This window comes from Lepisosteus platostomus, chromosome 4 (genome assembly GCF_059453375.1).
Source record: "Lepisosteus platostomus isolate fLepPlt1 chromosome 4, fLepPlt1.hap1, whole genome shotgun sequence".
NCBI classification, from domain to species: Eukaryota; Metazoa; Chordata; class Actinopteri; order Semionotiformes; family Lepisosteidae; genus Lepisosteus; species Lepisosteus platostomus.
In genome coordinates this window covers 19,192,695-19,202,746 of record NC_142614.1, presented here as the reverse complement: position 1 = coordinate 19,202,746, position 10,052 = coordinate 19,192,695, and positions in this window count along the sequence as shown.

Sequence of the window (10,052 nt, the reverse complement as noted above, 5' to 3'; positions counted from 1 at the left end):
GGATATGTGCAGCCTGAGCTGTTGAGTTAGCACATAATTTGTTTAGGCTATGATAAGTATTTACTGCCATTGCCTCTCCTCTGGGTCTAAAACACTGCTAAAAATTAGCTGCTACAGTATGGTCAAGAGTCCAGTCTGAACAGCAGAGATCTGGTCACCACTGGTCAGAGCTGGCAGTAATGAAGCTGAGCCTCCAGAGGGCACTCTTCTCCCTAGGCATCTAAAGCCACACTAATATTGCAGTAACATTTCATGATACTGTGACAGTTTAAGAAGACATAAAAACGTTTTCTTAATATATTTCTCATGTAAGATATAGGTAGGATAATGGCAAGCAACATGTCATTGTAACATAGGATTATTGGTAACCAAAACATTTATTAGGGTTACGGATTTTTCTGGGGATTTATCTCTCTTTAAAATACAATACCTCTCTCGTAATGTACAGTGATGCATATTTTTAATGAAAAAACAGGACCATACCACAACTTTAATTTTAATACAATCTCATAATGGGTTATGTAGGTCTAATTTTATTCGAAGTGTCAAGGGTGAGTCTAGCACAGGTACTATACTAGATGTTTTCTTTGGCTGTTGGGCATTTGAACGCTTTATTTTTGTGCAGAGACATCTTGAACGGCTGCTATTTAGTGGATCTCATGTGCCGTTTAAAAGTATTTGTGGACAGGGACTTGGGAATCCTTTGCTGGTATTATGTGTGCTACTGTACAATAGCATAACAGCATATTAAGCCCATTTCAACTCTGAACATATGCCTAGCATGAAAATGGAAACTGCAGGCTTAATCTGTCTTCAAAATCTGTGTTAAGATTTATGTAGTGTAAGGGGTAGTCAAGACATTAAAAGGCATAATTAGAGATCAGTATTTGCTAAGATGACAAGCCAAAAGTATTTGCATTAAATGCAATGCAAAATTAAATGCAAATGCATAAAATTTTGCAGTTTTGCAAAATGCAAGAAATAATGCAGAGAATTTTCTTTCTTTAAAGTTTTGAATTTGTCATTTGGATGTTGCCCAATATTTTCTGGTCTGTAATTGAAGAGGTTATCCTTCATTTGTTGTTTGTTTTTTGCCATTCAGTGACAGAACCTCTTGTTTAATGAGAACAAAGAAAACACTCAAAACTACTGTACATACTGTAGAACTGAATTCCTCATTCATTCTAATGAAATAGACTGGTGACTGATGGGAAAAAATAAATAAACTCTACATTACTTATATCAGTTTGCAGAAAACAGCTCTAAAATATGTTTTACATTTTTGTATATGTATTAAAGAAATTAATAATAGATAATCGACTTTGATTTTAGTTTCATGGTTCCTACGTAAGTATAGATCCTACTTCAGGTTAGTGGTTGGGAATAGTATGATGAAGGCTTTTTTGGATCCTTGTAATAGTTTGGTTTGAGAAAGGTTTGGCAAATAGATTTTATTTTAAAAAAGACCTTGTCATAGTGATAGTGGTGGGCTGTTAGTAAAAATGTAAACATTTCAAAAGATCATTTCTATTTTGCTAGAAGGAGTGGAAGATGGGAAATCCTGCAGAACTCTGCACCAGCAGTACAAATGTGAAGAGGAAGTTTAAATTTCCCAGTTTTCCCCCACTTTGATTCGAGAACATTCGGGCCAGCAAATCACCCAGATTTAATAACAATTCAGCAACTTAAATTGCTTGAACAGAAATGTTTGTTCTCCCCTAACAGGATTGTGAATTATTAATCGGATCTGGAGCGGATTGTTGAGGTGGGATTCTTCCAGCACCACACTCCAGCACACTATTTACTGTGATGTATGTGTCTGCACATCTTTATATCCAATTTAATGCGATTCGGATAGATTTCAAAGGGACATCATAAAAAAAGCATGGCAGTGACCCTACCCAGTCCAGATACAGACACCAAGCAATTGTTCCACATCTCAGTGTTTCTTTATTAGATTTTCTTTATTTCTGTATTTACCGAATCTGATCTATACAAATGAAATCCAGGTACACTTAGTAAATATGAATAAATTGCTAAATTAAATCATTTTTCCCAGAGAATCTAGTTCAAGTAAGACATCATTTTAAATCACTGTTGTCTCAAACTAGAGTGCTTGCCTACTGGAGGCTAAATGACTGTCCCTCGCTCTTAGACCAACCATTAGTTGAAACTCAGTGTTTTTAAATACATTCTTCCTAATCCATTCCTCAGCTAAAATTGAACTTTTATACAAATGCATGAGATCTTATAGCCCTCCTCAAAAACGCATCAGAAAAATAAAAATCCTCTTAATTCCTTATGTAGTGTTGTCAATGAAAGTAATAAATCAGAAGGGTTTATCAGCCCCTGATAAACTGAGCTCCATCCCTGATTCCAGTGAGTATAAGATGTATGAATTATTGTACACACTGTCAGAAAGTAAGGATTTTATCTTTTGTCTAATATACAATAATAATGAATGATAGCTGTAATGTCTCAGAGGCACCCAAAACATTATTTTGAATCACCTCTCAAGGAGTCATTTACCATAGTACCATAAGCAGCATGGCACCATTTTATTATGGAGGTCAAGGTTAGCATTAAAACTCATGTTCTCAAAAACCATATTCTTCTCATGGAAGTTGCAAGTATCTTATCGAAGACATCCATGACATTAATGATATTTAAAGATCATAGGTGTACCAACAGAATTAAAAGTCCAGGACGTTCACATTTATATTTTACTTAGTCGTTTTTCATAATGGGGAGTGGAGTGGCTATTGACTAGCAGCTGCATTCAAGTCCAGTGAAGTCCAAAGAAAATTAAAGTCAAGAAGAGCTTATTACTGAGGAATAACTAATTGTTGAGACAACTGACTTTATAATTAAGAAATTACAGTTTTTTATATTTAATGATAGGTGATTGTTTAATGAAGTTTAATGTTAGGTAATTAGACCTATTTAAATCTGATGTCAAATATTTTAATGATGAATCTTTAATGTTTGAAAATATTTTTAAAATATTATTGATGGACAAAAAGCTAAATTTGATGTAAATATTTCAGCTGTTTCAACAATTTTGTTTGGTGTTTTGTAGATGAGAGTGTGTTGGTGCTCACCCTCATATCAACCCACAGTGCAGCCAGCCTGTTTCTATCTATCGACTAATTACCTCCCTCAGTGTCAGACAAGGCAATATAAGAGACTGGGACAGTGTGCGTCTCACTTGCGCATGTATATTGACTTCCATTAAAAACAGGAAAACTATCAAATGTGAATATTAGAATACTAACATTAATATTTTATTAAAATATTAAAATTCCAACATGCTAAAATGTACTCAAGGCATTATCAGGAGATACATTTTTTTTGTGTTGTGTACCTTGTTTTGTCCTTTCAAATCCATTTTGTTTTTCATTTTGGGCTTTTCTAATAAAAAGTAAAGCATGGAAGTTAAGCAGATTGGATAAGCAATAAATAAATAACTGAAATGTACAGTATGATAGCCAACTTTGTCACACTACACTGTGGTGTGAATATTTTGCCTTTCACTTTGCACTGCAACATGCCTTTGTCCACACTAGCTCTCCATTGGTTGATGTGCTTAACCTGTCAGCAGGGGGCAGTGTAGCTGCCACCCTCCTTTCAGACAGTCATAAAAACAAGATGATTTCGGAGAGGTAGCACCAAACCTGCATGCATAACAAAAGTGTATTCAAACTGGTCTCTTGCCATTTTCAGAACTTCCTTGTTCAACAGTTTTTAAACATTGTGCTAACAACTATTACATTCAATGAATATTGCAGTAAACAAAAGGAAAGTCCCTGATGTGATTTTTTTTCTTTGTTTTTATAGGATGAATTCAGTTAACAGCTGGAACGTTTTTCTTTCATTTATTGTGATTATTTTTTGGATATTTTACTTTGTGTATGTTTCCTGCAGGCCTCCAGCATTAAGATCAGCACCTAAAAGTGATTAGCTGAGTCTTGTCAGCAATAATATCAAATCTAGTGTTCTGCATTTTGAAGTGTATAACTCTGTGTACTCCATTATTCAAAGAATATTATTAATGCTTGTAACAAAATATTCTCAAAATTATTTAATCCTTTTAGAGAATCTGAAATGCTATACAGAATACTGTACTACTTGTGTTATACTGTACATCTTCCTGTTCGACAGGAAGGCCACTTGTTTTTAATTTCACTCTGGATTAGCTAATTAAGATATCATGAAATCAATCCGGATTTTACAGCAGTAGTACGATTAATATACACAAATTTCCTTCAAGAACATAAATGCAGCTAAGTAATTCTGCAGCATTTCTCTTTTTAAAATTACCAAATGACCTTCATTTAGGTACTGTGCTAACTAGGGGGTTATTACAATCTCATTCTGTGCTCTTCTTTCACTAATGAATTATCAATGACAAAGTAGCAAGAGCAGACAGTGAGTAGTACTGGGGGGGTGGGGGGCTATGGTAAGTGGGCTCTGTGGTGGCTCAAGTTCATGGTGAATGACAGGCAGCTTGTGATGTTCCCTGCTACTGAGGAGCTGCTCAACTGACTTTCACAGTCCAAAGCTTTTTCAGTTCTTTTGCTGACACCCCGTTTACGTATTTCCCTCAAATAGAAGTTAGCAGTCATTTCAGGATTTGACATACTCATGGTTCATTTAGCAATGAGCTCACTTAAATAGGTAATTATTTTAGTTAATCAATAATAGCTGTTTCTTATAGCTTGTAGGCTTGGACATATGCTTGAAGCTTGTAGTGCATTATTATATGAGTCTTCTACGTGGCCTTAAGCTTTTGTACACTCTAGAAAGTATTGAAATACAAAGCAACAACTCAAGATGTCAGGTTAAATGATTTTGCAGTTTGGTGTATTGGCATATACAGTATTATCCACTAGCCCTCCACAATACATAGTTCCACAATCATAAAACAAAGTATTGTGAGCAGAATAAAAGATTTTAGCTTCCTAACTGTTGTTCAAGGTTCAGTTTGTCTTTCATGGAAGCTTTATGTCAGATTCCTGGCATCCATGCTGAATTCAAGAATCACATCAGGGAGAAACTGTGCAATAATGTTTAATGATTCTGAAGGATCCTTTCAGAAACAGCCGAACCATTCTTTGGATAGAAAAGGCTGAAATTTAATATAGCTTTATATATAAGATAATATGAAAGATTATATACTAGTTGTGGTGTACTTTTCTGAAATTATGAAAACATTATAACCACATGAAATGATCATGTAAAAAGTTTCACTCCATGATTGAAAATATAAAGAAACTGGGATACCCTGGTTTCCTGTTTGAATGTGAATTATTCAATCTAAATTAATATATAATATATACATAGCATGACGTTTCATTTTTTAATTCTTTTCTATGTTTAAAGTAGCACCTGTTTTTTTTTAAATAATTCTTCTGGAGACAGGCCTCTTGTTTGTTAAATTTGCAAAATAGCCAAATGCTTATTTAGCACAGGAAATCTGAGAGGTTCTAGTGTTCCTTTGCAATAAAAAGTAAGGAAACCTTGTAGAAAAATTAACTAAATTAGTCAGGATTGTATATTGTCCCCCTGCATCATTCAATAGAATGAAAGATAGATCTTATTGAAGTCAGCCCCGCTCTTATTTTTTAAAGATTTTTGTAAAGATTTAGCACAAGAGACATTTAAAGGAAGATTATTTTGATAGAAAGTAAGAAAAAGTAACCTTGATTTTTACCAGCTGAGTTAAATGGAGTTTGAGCAAAGAAAAAGATAATTAGATTCACTGAAACATTTCTGTTAAAAGTGCTGTTCGCTGGAGTAACACCAGTAAGATATACAGTAGCTGAGTTTTAAGCAATTTAATTGAAGGAAGTCAATAAAGAAATATAAGTGATGTAAGTCTTTGATCCCCCAAAATACAGAAAAAACAAATTACTCATCATGGTAGAAGCAACAAGTGAAAAATGTTTCTAAAATTTTTACATTGACAAATTCATAAAATTGTATTTATATTAGGAGTCCCAGATGGTTGAGTGATTCGAGCAGTAAATGGAATTGTTCACAGTTCAGGGTGTGCAATTAGTCTGTACAGTCAATATATTGCTTAGTTCAGTATAGGGTTTATCATTAGCAGATTGTGAATTTACAGACACAGACAATTGTGTGGACTTTGCTGGGATTGGGTAGATTCTAAGTCGACAAGGGGTTCCTTAGTTTGCTGCATTTTATAGCCCCTGTGACGTTTTAGGCACTTGACAACTTGCCACAGTAAGCCTTGTCTTGCTTAAGGTAAACATTTTGTATCATTAGTAAGAGAGCAATTCAAATTATTTTTACTGAAAAGTAAACATTTTGATTCATCAGAGATTAGCTGGAAATGCAGTTTTTTTTGGTTTTGGAAGAAATTATTTTTCTTTTTGATTGGAAAACCTCAAACAACAGCTCCCTCCTGTCAAACCACTATGCCAGCATAATGAGAATACCAGAGACAGCTGAGAAGGGTTTCAAAAATGTCACTACGCATAGAAGATGGAATGCCATTATTTCTTTCTCCTTCAATTTCAATTTCTGTTTAACTATTAGTTACTCTTCTCTGGCACTGACAGGGGTGATGAAAATATACCAATACAATTATCTTGGTGTGACAATTGGAAGACATTAGGCTTTACAGAACTTAAGAGTGGGATACAAATTCTTTATCTGATAGTGAAGCTGTGATGAAATCAGACTTTAAAGCAAGAACTTCCACTTGTTTGTGCGTAGCTAATGCAGTGTTCATGCTTCATAGACAGACACTCACCTCAAGGCAACAAACACAAAAGGAAGACCATATCTAGAATTGAATTAAAAGCATAATGCTTCACAGCAGGGTTCAAAAATGCTTAAGATCAAAGCATACCTACTATGACTTAAACATTGACTCTTTCTGTGTGATGAATTGTGCTGGAAAAAAATAGTACTTAATTATACAGTAGGTGATGGTAAAGGTACTGTATATACTCAGATTCTGCCTAATCTGTTTAATAGTTTTATTATACTAGTATTTTGAGATAATGTTACACTGCATACTACATTGCACAGTAAATGTCTCTCTCAGCCCTTCAGAAGACTCTGATAGTCTGAATTTATCAAGTCAGAATATTTTATGACCAAGTAAATATTGAGTAATGTTTACTTTCTCAACAAGCTTTGTTGTAATTCAAAAAGGACAGTGTCTTTAGGATCTTTAAAAAAATGTGTCTTTAGGATCTTTAAAAGAGAAAAATTAGAGGTTTGTGCTACCCTAAAAATAAACCTAGTCGAGTCACCAAAATATTTAGGTTAGTTCTTTCCTTTCACACTATGCACCAGCTGTTGACTGAAAAGGCTTGTTGTATTAGAAAAAAACATCTCATCCAATGAGCGGCATAATTTTAAATTAATCAAGCAGAAATAAGAACACAGGTATCAATATTTTTATATACACATAAATTAACTCTAAATGTAGTTCCCACTTAGGCAGCTATGAAAAACATTCATCTAAAAATTTCTGCATAACATCTAGACTTGCCGAATACCAATGTCAATTCAATGTGACAATACCATGACAGCAACTTAGGTATACCTCACTTCTCCTACTCTACATAACTATAATTCTCCATAATGTCACTTCCTGTAAATACCAAAGTAAGCCTCTTTCTTCCTTGTATTCATCTTTCTGTTTCACTCCTACACCCCATTTCCACCTTGGTAGCTACTCCTTGGTTAACTCCTCATTCGATGACATTCTGACATCCTTGTCCTACAGCCAGGTGGTTGACCCTCAGTCAGGCTGATTAAGCCAAAGATTCTCAATAAACATTTTTTAATTCATTTTCTTGTTGGGCGATGTTATTGATCATGAAACACAACAAACATGAGCAAAATTCATGCACTGAAACCTTTTCCTCCTATTCCAAAAAATCTTAAACAAAATCATATCTCCACTTGGTTTCATTTATCTTCCTTTCATATAAATTCCTAGCTATATGGATAACAATTTATGATATACTGTACATTATATACCACTTTTGGCAATGCAAATACTATGAGTACAAAGCAGCTGTTTTTTTGTGTTGTGATGAGATCTACAGTATAGTACGTGGACGCTTTCAGAAACAGCACACACTCTTAACATAAAGCACTTAAACGCCACAGAATAAAAAGAAATGACAATAACACTTCAAATTGATATATTTTTGCAGCAGCATCTAAAACTAGATTACAATGGATTTTGAAAAGCAGTACCAGTAGATGGCAAAATATAAAATCTTTTTGTAATAAATGACCAATGATTTTGCATTCTTGTTCTGGCTGCCTGACATTTAAGCATGGCAGGGAAAACAAGCAATCTCAATTACTTTATAATGGTTGTAAATGCAAAGGAAAAGGCTCATCAGGTATTATAGGCTTTTTAGGGTGATGGTAATCACTTCTGAAATGAAACGTTTAGTTTTCAAAAAACTATAAATGAAGAAAAGGCCTATAGGCTTCTTATGTACACTGCTTCCTCCCTAAACTGCTTGGATCTGGTTCTGTGTTGGCTGCTGTGATGTTGCATACTGGAAAGAAACACATGTCACATTTTACCTCTGCTAGGATGTCATTCCATATACTGTATGTACAGTATATGCATGTACAGTATATGTCTGACCATCGCAGTGAGGTCATGATGTCCTGCAAGTATTGGCATCAGCAGGGCAATCAAGGTCACTCTGCATCTTCTTTATTGAACTACCTCAGGGGTAGTTTTGCATTTTTTAAGTCTTCTAAATGTCTTCTAATAATTCTTTTCTTGTGTTATATAGCAGTAAGAACTATCCGATCAGGTGACCGGGCTCCTGAGTTGTTTTTGTGATGAACACTACAGGGTGAATACAATCAACCACTTAATGAATATATAGAATACAGTAAGCTATTGTTCATAATGGCCTTCATCTTTGTTTCTTTATCAAGACAGCAGGGAAGATGGTGGGCCTGCTACTGCTGTGAGATTATGCTTAACAGTGATTGGAGAATCAAAGGCAGAAACGCCTTGTCTTGGGTTGTCTGTATTTTTGTAAATGATCAATTTCTTTGAAAATGAATGTTGAGTCTGAAAGAATAAATAGGATAATTGTGTGCATATATAAGTAAGTCAACACTGTTAGGACTTTCAAATATCAAATACACTTTTTAAATAGACTCGGGAAACAAACTATTCACAGTCAAATATTCAATAATAAAGCACTTGCTTTAGATATTTTTAATATGCACACTTTAAATCATTAGCAGAGAATAACTAAGCTCAAGCTCTACTAACATTATATTTCAAAATCAAGTTATTAACCATTTGTATAAAATTCCAAATAGAATATATGCATCTAAAGCAGAGCTAAAGAAAAAGCTGTATTGCCCCAGCTGCAAATGATTTAGAGTCGTTTAGAGGTGGTTCTTGTGCTTTATTGCCTCTTTTCAGACTCCACAAGGAAGGAGGTTTTCATTCCCTGTACAGCAGCTAGAGGCCAGCAGCAGCACATCCGAATGGGGATAAGAAGACTAGACAAAGACACACTGCTGGAGGAGAAATAAAAGAGAAGCTCATTTACAACCATCTCCTATTTGCATACACTAATGAAATGGGCTATAATTGGTCCTCATTGATTTTTTTTGATTGAGCTAAAATAGAGTCAGAACTTCTTAGAGCAGAGAGCTGATTGATTTGTGGTGAGATTCAGGACTATTCAGTTTGCGAAATAATTATGTTCTTATTTAGTTATCATCAGACTCTTAAGTACATTGCGTTGATCCATTTTGCATAGCAGGCTCTCCAGAACTTTTTTCTTTTCCAGTAATGGGAGACAGAAATTATCAGTAGCTACCCAACGACAGTTTGTAATCTTTTGCTCTTGACTCAAATATAAAGAACTGTAAAAGAGATGTAGATGCTAACATATTTTTATTATAGAACCAGTCAATATTTATTAAAAAGTTAAATTACAATTTACTATTACTGTATATATTTAACTGAACTGAACATTGTGAAAACTCTTACTTATTACTATATAAAAATGGAG